This window comes from Papio anubis, unplaced genomic scaffold (genome assembly GCF_008728515.1).
Source record: "Papio anubis isolate 15944 unplaced genomic scaffold, Panubis1.0 scaffold321, whole genome shotgun sequence".
In the NCBI taxonomy this organism is placed as follows: domain Eukaryota; kingdom Metazoa; phylum Chordata; class Mammalia; order Primates; family Cercopithecidae; genus Papio; species Papio anubis.
Window position 1 is genome coordinate 45,827 of NW_022163335.1, and position 14,094 is coordinate 59,920.

A 14,094-nucleotide genomic window follows, 5' to 3' on the forward strand; every position below is an offset into this window, starting at 1 on the left:
TCTTAGGTTTAGTTGAGGTTATAAAGATTGCCAGAGGTATCTAGTAATAGTCAGAAATGAGACTAACCCAGACCTTCTCACTCCAAATTCCTTTCCAAATAACCATGCTGCTGCTTCACTTCGATTCATAGAACCTCATTATACGCATGATTCACAAATCCATACTCACAGTTCTTATCTATCTCTGAAACGGAGAATCCCCCTGTCATCCATCTGCAGGAAATCTCTACCTGAATGTCCTACAGCTGAAGGTCTTACTCTTTTGTTTCTCTCACAGTATCTACTACAGGGTTCTATATGAAGCAGGGACTTAACAAGTCTTGAATAGACAAATGACATATTTCAAAGGAAAAAGGAGAAAGAAGCCAATAACTGAGCTGAATTGTGTGGTGGGAACCTGGGCAGTATAGGGACCAGAGGGATACTAAGTTCTCATCCTCTCCACCCAAGATGAATATCACTGGCACCAGTTATACCCAGCTAGAGGATCTGGGATGAGAAGCAGCCATCTTCTCCTGGTGGCCCAAGTGACAAAGGGCCTCCATATAGCCAGCTACAATGGAAGCAACACCAGCCTGGAAGGTTTTAGACACTCTGGATGTCTCATGACTAGATTAAAGGCTCTTTAAAATTACCTGAGAAGATATGGCAGAAGAGAAGCCTAAAGATAAAATCATGGCTTTGATTGTCTTATGGCTTCCACAGCAGTTGCGAACCTATTTCTGATGCTTATTAGCGATGTCAGCTTTCACAAACACCTCAAAGTTTTTCAACCTCCGTTTCCTCACATGTACAGTAGGAATAATAACACACACCTCAGAGGGTTGCTCGGAAGGCTGCTATATGATGCTGTAGGTACCATATGATGCTAAATAAATATTGATTACCATAAGCATGAGTCTTATTCTCCTGGCCATTAAATAATAACTGCAAGTTAGAAACCTTCACATTTAAATAGTGAAATCATAATTTTGCCTGATCTCAAGCCAACTAATACATGATTTTTTTTCTTTTTTTTTTTTGAGGGAGTTTCGCTCTTGTCCCCCACGCTGGAGTGCAATGGCACAATCTCAGCTCACTGCAACCTCCGCCTCCCAGGTTTAAGCGATTCTCCTGTCTCAGCCTCCTGAGTAGCTGGGATTATAGATGTGCACCACCATGCCCGGCTAATTTTTGTATTTTTAGTAGATACAGGGTTTCACCATGTTGGCCAGGCTGGTCTCAATCTCCTGACCTCAAGTGATCTGTCCGCCTTGGCCTCCCAAAGTGCTAGGATTACAGGCATGAGGCCACCGCACCTGGCCCCAACTAATACATGATTTTGGTTGTGGGAATAATACATGATGAATGCCGCCGAAAGGTTGTTTTCAAGTGATCGTGTCAGAGACAGGCCAATACAGTCCAACTACTTTACTTGTGAATTGCTAAGGAGATGGAGCATCACGGAAAATAGTAAGCTTCCAGATCAACCTTGATAAACCACCTCCTGAAAGAAAGATGTACTTATTTTATAAAGAGTATATGTGAGAGTTGGTGAGAAACTACTCCCACACCACAACTTCCCACCAAGCACAGAAAGCTGATTAAATCAATTCCAGGGCAGGCTTGCAAAGAAGATGAAAGGCTTGGCATTCTTGAATAATAACAAGTCAAGAGCTGCATTATGAAGTGATACTTGACACTTAGCAGTTTCTCTTTCTTGTAAAGATGCTCTCATTTACAGGATTTTGAAATGACTTTGAGTATTTCCCCATGGGTAGGTTCAAGGCTTCATAGGTGACATTAGTCAAAATGTTTGCACTTGTGTGTGCAGTTTGCAGAAAGAAAGCAAACAAGAAGCAATGCTCTACCAGAAATGAGGGAGGGCAGACCAGATTCCAACGTGAGAAATAAAGCTGAGTGGATAGGAACACTAAGAAATGGGCATCTTACTACATGCTTCTTTACCAGTGGTCTCTTGATAGATGCTGCAGAGAGGCTGAATTTAACAGCTGTAGGTTGACTGCCTCTCAAAGAAATTCTCATAGATGCCACCTGTATCTGAGAAAATGGAATGTTAAACATTTATGTTGGGCAGTAACAATAAGTACTGACTAAATTTTGCATATTCCAACTTCTTTTGCTATAGAACCCAAACCACTTGTCAAAAAATCAAAAAAGTGACCCCAAGAAGTCATGCCAAGCTTTCCTTTGATTCTGGGCAGATGTCAGATAAATGAATGTCCAATCTGCTCTTCAAGGATCTTTTTTTTTTTTTGAGATGGAGTCTTGCTTTGTTGCCCAGGCTGGAGTGCAGTGGCACAATCTCGGCTCACTGCAAGCTCCACCTCCCGGGTTCACACCATTCTCCTGCCTTAGCCTCCTAAGTAGCTGGGACTACAGGAGCCTGCCACCATACCCGGGTAATTTTTTATATTTTTAGTAGAGACAGGGTTTCATCATGTGAGCCAGGATGGTCTCGATCTCCTGACCTCATGATCCGCCCACCTCGGCCTCCCAAAGTGCTGGGATTACAGGCATGAGCCACCGTGCCTGGCCTCTTCAAGGATCTTTCAGAAGGATGGAGTCACAGTTTTCCATTCCCCAGACTCTAGAGTTCAAACATTATTTCTTTTACGGAAACTAAATTTCTCCCACCATAGAGAATTTTCTTTCACACAGGTGTTACAAAGGATGGGATGTGTTATTCTTATACAGGATGCCTTCTTCTGCAATATCTGCCCTAGACCTACCTGAAAAAAACAATCGTCCTTAGACTGTCTGTTAATTGAGGGAAAATGGCTCTGCAGGAATATTTCACAGAATCACAGCAACAAAGAACTTGAGAAGTAGGGAAAAGAAACTTTATGATCCGTGGATCCAACCCCTGATTTTGAAGTGTGGGTGTTCCTCCACCAGGGCGACCATCCATTCCAGATGGGGTTTCTAGGATGTGGGACTTTCAGTGGTTAAATCAAGACATTCTTGGGCAAACCAGTGTGGTTCGTTGTCATATTTTCCACTCAGATCCAATCTAACAGCAAATCTGGTTAGCTTTACCTCCCAAAGAAGCTTCAAATCTGATGCCTTCTCCCCAACTCCACTGCCACCAGATGGTCCAAGGTATTTTGTAGCTTTGCCTATTGTGATCACTCCCTAATATGTTTTTCTGCTTTTGCTCATGTCCAACTAAAATCCCTTTTATATGCACCTTCAAGGGTGACCTCTCCAAAAACAAAAAACAAAAAAGTTATCAAATCACATCATTATTCTCCTTAAAATTCTTCAGTAACTTTCCTTGGCATATAGAATAACAGAAATATCTTACCAAGGCAAAAATCGGACTTGGCTGTATATTACTATCTTCCCCACAGTTGACTTAGGCTGTTCTAATTGAAATTCAAGCTAAATATAAAAAATGCATTCATATACATTAGAGAAGAGGAATGAAGAAGATGAAACAACACTAGAACTGCTGCTCTAAACCTTTCTACTTTAATAAATATCAGAAGAAGGTTTCATAGAGTAGTTGCTCCATTTTGGGAAGCACTTTCCAAAGGAGAGCTCATGTTAGGTCCGGGGTAGATTTCAAAGTGCATAGTAAACATGATATATTAAAAGAAGAGCAAACAGGTCCCCAACATCCTCGTGTGTTAAGTGAAATATCTAGAACTGCTTGAACCTATTTCCTAGAAATCACCCAGTTACAGCTTTAACCTTAGCTCCCTAAATGACCATGAGTAAACAGAAGTGGGCATAGGCATCTGTTTTAAAAGCTATTTGTAGTAGTCAACCTTGACACTCAGTAAGAGTAATCAAATACTTTGCCAGTAAAACTTATGCTCGTGAATCATATTCTATGCACTGTTAGTTTAAAGAGTATCAGATCCAAAGTAACTGCAGCACAGAGAAATACCACTGTCTTTTCAAAGCCATGCAGCTGATAATGAGCAGAGACAGAACTAAGCACCAAGTCTCCCAGGATTTTGTGCACCTCTTCATTGCTTCTATCTAGTTAAGTCAACAAGGGCAGGCTCCAAAGTGTGGTGGGCTTGGCTCAGCAGTGGGAATCTAGACCAGTGGTTATCAATATAGAAAGGGGAGGAAGAAAGCACTGACTGTATCAAAATAATTGATCTTGCCTACCACCAGAAGAATTCAACCCTACAGCTACTCTCTGAGAGTAAAGAAAATGGCAATAAAATGTAAAAACACATGAAAGACGCTGGTAAGAGGATGAGAAGATAAGACACAGAAAGGGGAAAATATTTGCAAAACACATATCTGATAAAGGACCTGTAACTAAGGACCATCTATGTAAGGATCTGATAAAGACTGAAAATATTTTTTAAAACTCCTAAAACTCAACAATTAAAAAAAAATTGATTTAAAAATGGGCAAAAGATCTGAACAGTCACTTCACTAAAGAAGGTACACAAATGGGGGGAAAAAAGCATATGAAAAGATGCTTGGCATCATTTGTCATTAGGGAATTGCAAACTAAAACAATGAGATGCCACTAAACATTTATTAGAATGGCTAAATTCACAAAACTGACATATTCAATGCCGGTAAGGATGGCAAGCAACAGGAACTCCCATTCATTGCTGGTGGGAACTCAAAATGGCGCAGCCTCTTTGGAAGACAGTTTGGCAGTTTCTTATAAACTAAACCTGCTCTTACCATACAATCTAGCATTCATGCTCCTAGGAATTTACCCAGTTAGGCTGAAACCTTATGTCTACACAAAACGTGCATGTGAATCATTAGTAGTAGCTTTAGTCATAATTGCCCAAAACTGGAAGCAATTAAAATGTACTTCTGTAGGTAACTGGATAAACAAACTGTGGTACATCCACCCAGTAGAATATTATCTAGCAAAAAAAAAAAAAAAAAGATACAAGCTATCAAGCCACAAAAAGATATAGAGGAATCTTAAGTGCACATTGCTAAGCAAAAGAAGCCAGTCTGTAAAGGTTACCTACTGTATGATTCCAATTACATGACCTTTTGGAAACGGCAAACTATAGAGGCAATGAAAATATTAGTGGCTGCCAGGGTGTCGGGGGAGGAGAAAAAAATAAAACACAGGGGATTTTTAGGGTGATACACTATTCTGTATTATGCTGTAATAGCGGATACATGACACTACACATCTGTCAAAACTTGCCAAACTTCACAGCACAGAGTGAAACTTAATGCATGCAATTTTTTTTTTTTTAATTAGGCCAGGCGCGGTGGCTCATGCCTGTAATCCCAGCACTTTGGGAGGCCGAGGTGGGTGGATCACTCGAGTTGAAACCCTGTCTCTACTAAAACTACAAAATTAGCCCCGGCATGGTGGCACACGCCTGTAGTCCCAGCTACTCGGGAGGCTGAAGCAGGAGAGTCACTTGAACCTGGGAGGCAAAGGTTGCAGTGAGCCAAGATCATGCTATTGCACTCCAGCCTAGGCAAAAAGAGTGAAACTCCACCTCAAAAAAATTAAATACATAAAATAAAATCATTTAGGTCAGGAGACTTCAGGAAAGAATGAAGACAATGACAGGAGAATCTAACTGTATTACCATGTATGAAACAACGTCACTGAAGTGAGAGAGGAAAAGATGCTAACCTAAGTAACTGTGGAAATGAATGCAGTCTGTAAGACTACAGGCTATAGGAACTGCATGTAAACACAGTTAAGTTGTTTCCCACAGGGGTTATAGGCTAACAATGTTGACACTGCTATCTATGTATACTGGAACCGAACAACTAAGTAAATGGAGGGCAGATGGTGTGAGACAGGTTTCTCACTGTGGGAGTAGAATTTATAACTAAGCAAGGGGAGAAGGCTAGAATAATCCATGTGATGCTGCATAGAGTTGAAGATATCAATCAGCACTCAAGTTTAGCTTACTAGAGACATAGATTGTTACATATAGGAATGTTTATAGATATGTGTATACACTACTCTTAATATATATACATATCTTTCTTTGCTCTGTCAGTTAAAAGTACCAAAAAAACCAAAAATGCCAATAGCAACAAGGGTACATAGTACCTGAAGTTGGTTTCTGATACCACTCTCCAATGAAAGGAACTAGGGTTCCTGGAAGAAATGGCTGATTCTAGGACTGGGGAAGAAAACATGCAAGATGAGCTTGGAATATCTTCTAGTGTCAGAAAGTAAGAAATCCTAAAAACAATTTTTTTTAATTGATGGGCTATGACAAAGGGGCACAGGAGTTAATTCAAAGAGCTCCCAATGTCCAAAGCTGACACAACCTGAGCAACAAGATGAAGTGATATTGGACTGTAAGTCAAGGTATAGAATAAATATCCATGATTCCATTTATTTACATTCATGATATAAATCAATGATTGAATAAATTGATAGAACAGGAGAAAAGACATATCCTCCATGCAAGAGTCTTCCAAATCATTTATGCAGATTCTCTGCCCTTAAATAAGTGGAACATAGCTCTTTACTCCTTAAGCATAGGCTGTGCATGGCGACTTCCTTCTGAAAGGGACATTACGGGGGTAACTTTACTGTGGAGAAACCCAACAAGTACTATGTCAACCGGGTGATCAAGGTCAGCATCAACAGTCAACATGTTGATAATATGGACCCATGATATGACATGCTGAAAATGGCATTTTACATCTGTGATCTTCCTCCCCAAAACACATAATCCCAGCCTAATCATACGAAAAACACCAGACGCATGTCTGTCCACCACCATGCCCAGCAATGTTTAAAAATTTTTTCTGGATACAGGGTCTTGCTATGTTGCCCCGGCTGGTCTCAAACTCCTGACCTCAAGTAATCCTCCCACCTAAGCCTTCAATTCTTTTTTAAATCCAAAATAAAGTCTAGTAATTTAAAAGATCAATAACATTAGTTTGTATTCTAATGTGCTTTTAGGGCCTTTACAAATAAAGCAAGCACAATTATGCTGGAGGCCCCCTTTTCCTATGTACTTACTTATAAAGCAAAGTTCAGGAGAAAACCTCGCCTACCATTTTTTCTGATATCAAGAGGATTTCTAATTACTACAAGGTGCCCCCCGCACAACAGGGCATTCTGAAGAATTTTGAACTTCAACAGTAGATACAGAATACCAGTTCTTACATTTGGATATCAATATTTGAACTATTTCTCTGGATAATGCCCAGAATCAAAGGCGAAGCCATACATAAACCACTGTGCTCTCCTTCCAAATGGTTCCAGGGTTCCTGGTCTTGCAGCTCCCTGGGTTACTGCCACACTCTGGGTGCGAGTTGTATTGGAGGATTCAGGTAAATAGGAGACTTTTTCTCCATTAACTTCAGTAGCACTGCTTTGAAACCACTGAGGTCAGTATGTAGACACAATAAAATGTCACAATGTTCTCTGCAGAGAAATTACAGTCTACAAATTCAATACATTTTTATGACCAACTCCCTCTGTTATGTCCTTCTGTCTCCCACACAAACACGCATGCAGCCATCTAAAAATCTAGTGGTGTATTTCTCTCATTTCCAAGAGTCACCTGTCACCTTTATTTTGCAACCACAAAGGTCAATATCCTTTGGAAGTTGTTATAGTATTATTGTTTTAAAAATAGGAAAAAATGGCCGGGCGCGGTGGCTCAAGCCTGTACTCCCAGCACTTTGGGAGGCCAAGGCGGGCGGATCACGAGGTCAAGAGATCGAGACTATCCTGGCTAACACGGTGAAACCCCGTCTCTACTAAAAATACAAAAAAAATTAGCCGGGCGTGGTGGCGGGCACCTGCAGTCCCAGCTACTCAGGAGACTGAGGCAGGAGAATGGCATGAACCCAGGAGGCAGAGTTTACAGTGAGCTGAGATCACGCCACTGCACTCCAGCCTGGGTGACAGAGCAAGACTCCGCCTCAAAAAAAAAAAAAAAAGGGAAAAATATATATAATGATGGTTTAAAACGATACTTCCATTCAATGAAATGTTGTATAAGCCTTTTTCAAATAAATACAGTAACATCTAAAATGCCTAAGATAATTAAGTAACAAAACAAAGTTACTAAGTAGAACATAACTAGATTTTTATTAAGAAATGACATATGTTAATATATTCAAAAAAGCATCTAGAGAAGTGTACGCCAAACCGCTTTACTGGGTGGGTGGAATGATGGAGGATTTTCACTTTCATGTAAGGATTTCAGTAATGGTTACACTTTTGTAAACACAGCATATTCATTTTGCAGTTTGGAAAATTTTCCATATTAAAAACTATGTATTTTCTCGTTACCACTGTGTAGCCTGGTGCAATGAAGTGCTGGCAACTCAGTGGGGAGCAGCACACCCTTCTGCTTCTGCTCTGCTGGGACCCAGGCTGGACCCATGCATGGCAGAGTACAAAGTCTGGGACCCTCTCCTCAGTCTTACGGCTGGTCTAATACACACTGTTACTCCTGTGCGGAATCTATGTATAAAACTTCATCATGAAAACATTTATAGAAGCTTTTCCAGGAACCATGGGCCTTTAGACCAGTAAAGAACCTAAGAGGCCACCTAAGAGCCCGGGAGGTCAAGGCTGCAGTGAGCTGTGATCGCACCACTGCACTCCAGCCAGAGTGACAAAGGGAGACCCTGTTTCAAAACAACAACAATAATAATAATAATAACAATAGCTGCTGAAAATTATAAAACAGCTGTTCGATGATACCTTATATAGTCCTTTGTAACGCTGTGCCTAGCTCCATGTCTGGCACATCGTGGCTACTCAATAAATATTTATTTAGTGCTTAAGTTGATTGCTGACAAGGAGGTAGGCTTATGCTCTGTTCTATTCTTCTTTTTCCTGAGTTTGTAATACAGATTTTGGCAACTATATCTCAGTTACTTCATATTGAACTTGCCATGAAAGAAAAGAGAAGAGAAGAAAAAAAGCAGTGGACTAGAAACCAGAAAACCTGAGTTCTCATTCTGGTTATGTTATTTATCAGCTGTGCAAACTTGGGAAAGTGATTTCACATCTACACAAGCCTTTTTCCTACCTGCAAAATGTGGGAGAATTGGGAAAGTGGATTTCAGCAACAACATTCTGAACATTTTGAACTTTTGCTATCCCTCTGTCATGCGTAAGCTCAAGACTTTTCAATTATATTTATTAAACATAATCTTCTTAGTCTTGGCCTCTTAATTTTTATGTTAAGTCACCTCCCCTACTTTGAGCTTGGTAGTGGCTGAAGAGGTGATAACTCATTTTTACATGACCAGAAAGTAGGCCTTGGTTGTTTCAAGAAACCGTTTTCTCAATGGTTCTGTCATTATACTCATCAGGAGTTTCATGCCCAGAACCAGCCTTTGAAATTCAAGTCGAGTGGAAACACTCGAGAAATGTTTTGAACATGGCAGTCTTAAGAACCACCGAGAAAAAAACACTCTGAGAAAATAAACACATTTTTTCTATATGAATAGATGATTTCAAAACGTCTTCTGGAAAAAAATACATATGGTCCACTAAACATGAACATACAAAAACGAGCAAATGGGGAACTGAAAACTTTATTAGAAAACCACTTGTTGGCGGGGCGCGGTGGCTCACACCTGTAATCCCAGCACTTTGGGAGGCTGAGGCGGGCAGATCACAAGGTCAGGAGATCGAGACCATCCTGGCTAACACGGTGAAACCCTGACTCTACTAAAAATACAAAAAACTTAGCCAGGCATGGTGGTGGGCGCCTGTAGTCCCAGCTACTCGGGAGGCTGAGGCAGGAGAATGGCATGAACCCGGGAGGCAGCGGAGCTTGCAGTGAGCGGAGATCACACCACAGCACTCCAGCCTGGGCGACAGAGCGAGACTCTGTCTCAAAAAAAAAATAAAGAAAAGAAAAGAGAAAGAAAGAAAACCACTTGTCAATGTGTATATACACCCATGGCAGGGTCTAATTTTCCAAATTTCATTTTACATTGGCAAATGGACAGTACTAGCAAATATTGTCTAGGAAGAAATTACTTTTCATGACTCAACCCAATGTCAGCAAAACACATTTGTTCAACCATTAGGCAGATTTCAGTATTAGGTGCAACTCCTTAATGAAGTCAGCAAGAGAGTTTCCATTTTCGGTGCAGGTTTACATGGATGAACTGAAACCTCACCTTCAACCAGGGCAATGAGTTTTCACTTGCTTTGGCTGGTACAGACAGATTGTATCTCATTACTCTGCATTAATACTGCTTTGTAAAAAGCAACAACAACAATTCCAGCAAGTGAATGTACGTTTTTGAATTTAAGCTTGCAACAGCATTTCGGGACTATTTCTTTGGCAGCGATTTTTTTCTTAATCTTCAAATAAGATTGCTAGAAGTTGCCATCTTTCAAAATCTTAACCTTTCTCCATTCCACTCATCACTGCTCCAAAGCCAGAAGACACCAAGAATTACTACTATATAGGAAAAAATGCAAATGCCCAAGACATCTTTCTCAAGCTGGCAGCAACTGGGCCAAATAAATAGGCCAAATAAGCAAAAGTCTGCTTCCGTTCCTGGGATGGGACACCTCCCACTTTGATCTTAACTCATCTGAAAAACGAAACCAAAACAATAGGAACTGAAAATAAGAAGAGCTGGCAAAGTATTTTGAAAAGATCAAGATGTGTAGACAAGACATAATGCTAAAGGAAAAGAAGTGTTTTTCCACTGATAACAACAATCTCTTTTCCTGACACAGTAAAAAATAGGCAAGGATGATCATAAATCACTCTGAAGATGGAAAGCGCAGGAAAATTCAAAAGACAGTAAAGCGAGAGCATCTGGGAAGTCAAACTGCGGAGGATGGGAGGAGGCATAAAATAGTGACAAAATAACCCAAAATAGATTCTCTTGTGTGATTCAGCAGGAGGTGCCACGAAGAAGACAGTTCAGAGGGAAACACAAAGGGAGGTGTTCGTTAGACTGTAAAAAAAGATAGGGAATAGAAGATGAAAGGATTTTTTAAAATTATTTTTCTTTTAACTTTGCATTTGACAATGAAGGGCCACTTAGGCAAAGTGGGAGATTGTTTAAGGGCAAAGAGCTACCCTCAGCTTTTAAAGAACTCAGAACTTCCAAAGGACTGGCAGAAACAGATTCTTTTTTTTTTTTTCCAGCCTTATAGTTATTGTATAATAAGCACTCTTTTTTTTTATTATTATTATACTTTAAGTTCTAGGGTACATGTGCACAATGTGCAGGTTTGTTACATGTGTATACATGTGCCATGTTGGTGTGCTGCACCCATTAACTCGTCATTTACATTAGGTGTATCTCCTAATGCTATCCCTCCCCCCTCCCACCTCCCCACAATAGGCCCCAGTGTGTGATGTTCCCCACCCTGTGTCCAAGTGATGTCATTGTTCAATTCCCCACTATGAGTGAGAACATGCGGTGTTTGGTTTTCTGTTCTTGCGATAGTTTGCTGAGAATGATGGTTTCCAGCTGCATCCATGTCCCTACAAAGGACATGAACTCATCCTTTTTTATGGCTGCATAGTATTCCATGGTGTATATGTGCCACATTTTCTTAATCCAGTCTGTCACTGATGGACATTTGGGTTGGTTCCAAGTCTTTGCTATTGTGAATAGTGTCACAATAAACATACGTGTGCATGTGTCTTTATAGCAGCATGATTTATAATCCTTTGGGTATATACCCAGTAATGGTCCATTTGACCCAGCCATCCCAGAAACAGATTCTTGTACTTATTCCATGACGATGCTGTGAAGTACTGTACTCCTAGTAGAGAGAGTTCTGTGCCTTTGCTCAATGGCTGCTTTTCCTTTTTGATGATGGGGAGGTGAGAAGGTATGAAAATGGTACTCCCTGATTCCACTTTCTCATTTCCATTATCAGAAATAGCATTGTTTAAGGATGTTCATTTCGGTCTTAATTAACTGCAGTGAGACAGAACATTTAAAACAACCAACTCTGAGTATAGAGTTTTTTCAAAGCTCTATACTTCTGCCCTGCAGACCCCCATGGCGTCTAGATACCTCACAGGTCATATGTCAGTTTGTCCTCCACCACTGGGAAGGATCTAGGGCACACAGTTTGAATAAAACTTCTGGGCTGTGAGTTAATAAGAAATGTCTTTTTCTTTTGGAAATGGTTTTGAGATTGATTATCTGAGTACAGCAGGGAAATTTACAGTCTAATGGCAAGAGCAATGGGGACCAGAAATCATGCCATTTTGAAGAGAAGCATCTTGCTTCTGTTTTTGAATTTAGGGGAAGGGAGAAGGATTTTGAGGTAGAAAACTGAATAATACAGGCCGGGCGCCGTGGCTCACGCCTGTAATCCCAGCATTTTGGGAGGCCGAGACGGGCGGATCACGAGGTCAGGAGATTGAGACCATCCTGGCTAACACGGTGAAACCTCGTCTCTACTAAAAAAATACAAAAAACTAGCCGGGCGAGGTGGCAGGCGCCTGTAGTCCCAGCTACTCTGGAGGCTGAGGCAGGAGAATGGCTTGAACCCGGGAGGCGGAGCTTGCAGTGAGTTGAGATCCGGCCACTGCACTCCAGCCTGGGCGACAGAGCGAGACTCCGTCTCAAAAAAAAAAAGACAACTGAATAATACAAATTGGCTTTAATTATACTAAAGTAGATTGATTATTGGATAACATATACGTGAAAATAGAGACCCATTTTCCTTGAAAATGATTTTTAATACTACTGCAGGTTATGGAAACCCTACCTATTAATATATTTTCAATACTTAGTCAATAGACATCAATGCATCAAACAGATACATACAGGAAAACTGGCATCAAGGGCTGTGATCAGGAAACTAACATAACGCTAAATCCCAAATCATTTGAGAAGAATGAACATGGCTTAACTTCCAATGGACATAAACTTCTTTTATGAGTACAACTTCTGTCATCTTGTATTTTATTCCTAATTTGTAAAAACTGAGCATTAAGGCAATGCAACAAATTATCAGTTTTCTAAGCCCCACGCTATGGAAATTTGCAGATGGCAAGGGCCAGAGGTCAGCAAAGGTTCCCAGCAGGAGTGCTGATGTGACATCTGCCACCTTCCTAAGTGCTGAGGTAATACACCCACCACAGCTGTGGGGGCAGGACTCACTGCTCCTGGTGGAAAGCAGAAATCCTGCCCACCCACTTCCATGTTCATTCTCTTACTTCTCTTGCTGACTCATTCGTTCCCCGTGCTAAGTAGGTATGGAGCACTGGTCTGGACAGGTGAATCACTAACCCTAAATTCCAGTTCAGGTCCTGACACTAATTTGCTGTGTGGCTTTGCATAGATCACCCTCCAGCCTCAGTTTCCTCTTCTGAAAATTTATACTTCTGGTCTAGAAACGACTTACAATCTCTTTGAGCTCTAATTATTTTTTAATTTTTTTTTTAACCTTTTTGGACAGAAGGAAGGGACATCTAAGAGAGGGGTTCTGCTCTCCTGCAAGCTGTGGACACCACTTTGAGGGACGTAAAGTTCATAACTGGAGTCCTTTCCTCCTGACTGAGCCTCTAATATCAGCCTCTTTCAACAAGGGTTCCACGAGAGAATTAGGCTTTAACATCCTACAACACCCACTCTCTATGATGAATGAACTTCCCCCTCTGCTTCTAGATGGTAGATGGTACGATTTATATTCCATTTTTGGGAGAATTCAGAAAACAGTCACTCAGATCTATTTCCAGGTTGTGGTTCAGATGAGGAACTCCAGTTGAGAAAGGATGCAAGACATTACTTTCCAATCAATGTCATATTAGAATGATAAGGCTTAAAAGAACTACATAGATCACTCTATTCCAGTGGTTCTCAAAGTGTGGTGTTCCCAGAGCAGCAGCAGCAGCAGCCGCAGCACCTGAAAACCTGTTCAAATGCAAAGTCCACTGAATCAGACCAGGCACAGTGGCTCACGCCTGTAATCCCAGCACTTTGGGAGGCTGGGGTGGGTGGATCACTTGAGGTCAGCGGTTCGAGACCAGCCTGGCTAACATGGCAAAGCCCTGTCTTTAGTAAAAATACAAAAATTAGCTGGATGCAGTGGCACGCACCTGTAGTCCCAGCTACTCGGGAGGCTGAGGGAGGAGAGTCGCTTGAATCCAGGAGGAGGAGGTTGCAGTGAGCTGAGATCACACCACGTCACTCCACCCT

At 41.1% G+C, this 14,094-nt stretch overlaps 1 long non-coding RNA gene across 4 annotated transcripts in view; it reads right to left on the reverse strand.

The window, feature by feature from the left end:
- The window catches only part of LOC103885721, an 86,211-nt gene that overhangs the window by 35,454 nt on the left and 36,663 nt on the right, over window positions 1-14,094 (reverse strand). The window contains exons 4-5 of one of the 4 annotated variants that reach the window (XR_004181536.1): window positions 1,948-2,040; window positions 1,415-1,486 (exon numbers count right to left, since the gene is read on the reverse strand). The exons of 1 other annotated variant lie outside the window; for it this stretch is intronic. This is a non-coding gene — a long non-coding RNA (uncharacterized LOC103885721). Of the gene's footprint in view, window positions 1-1,414; window positions 2,041-14,094 lie in introns of all 4 variants that reach the window. 2 more of the 4 variants (XR_004181537.1, XR_004181535.1) reach the window with 2 other exon arrangements.